Source organism: Salvelinus sp. IW2-2015, unplaced genomic scaffold (assembly GCF_002910315.2).
Source record: "Salvelinus sp. IW2-2015 unplaced genomic scaffold, ASM291031v2 Un_scaffold1099, whole genome shotgun sequence".
Lineage (NCBI taxonomy): Eukaryota > Metazoa > Chordata > Actinopteri > Salmoniformes > Salmonidae > Salvelinus > Salvelinus sp. IW2-2015.
In genome coordinates, this window is record NW_019942727.1 from 131,954 (window position 1) to 132,260 (window position 307).

A 307-nucleotide genomic window follows, 5' to 3' on the forward strand; every position below is an offset into this window, starting at 1 on the left:
CGCCTCCAAACTCATCCCCGTAACTGCTAACAAGTAGCCTGACTCCCACTCACCCCCGTCTAACTAACAAGTAGCCTGCCTCCCACTTACCCCCGTCTAACTAACAAGTAGCCTGACTCCCACTAACCCCCGTCAACTAACAAGTAGCCTGCCTCCCACTCACCCCCGTCTAACTAACAAGTAGCCTGGACTCCCACTCACCAAGGCCAATATCTAGATACTCCAGAAGGCGCTCTGATGGCGGCCCAATGAATGGTTGCTATTGGCTGCTGATTGAAGCATTTGTCTGTGAGGTGTCTGAATCATA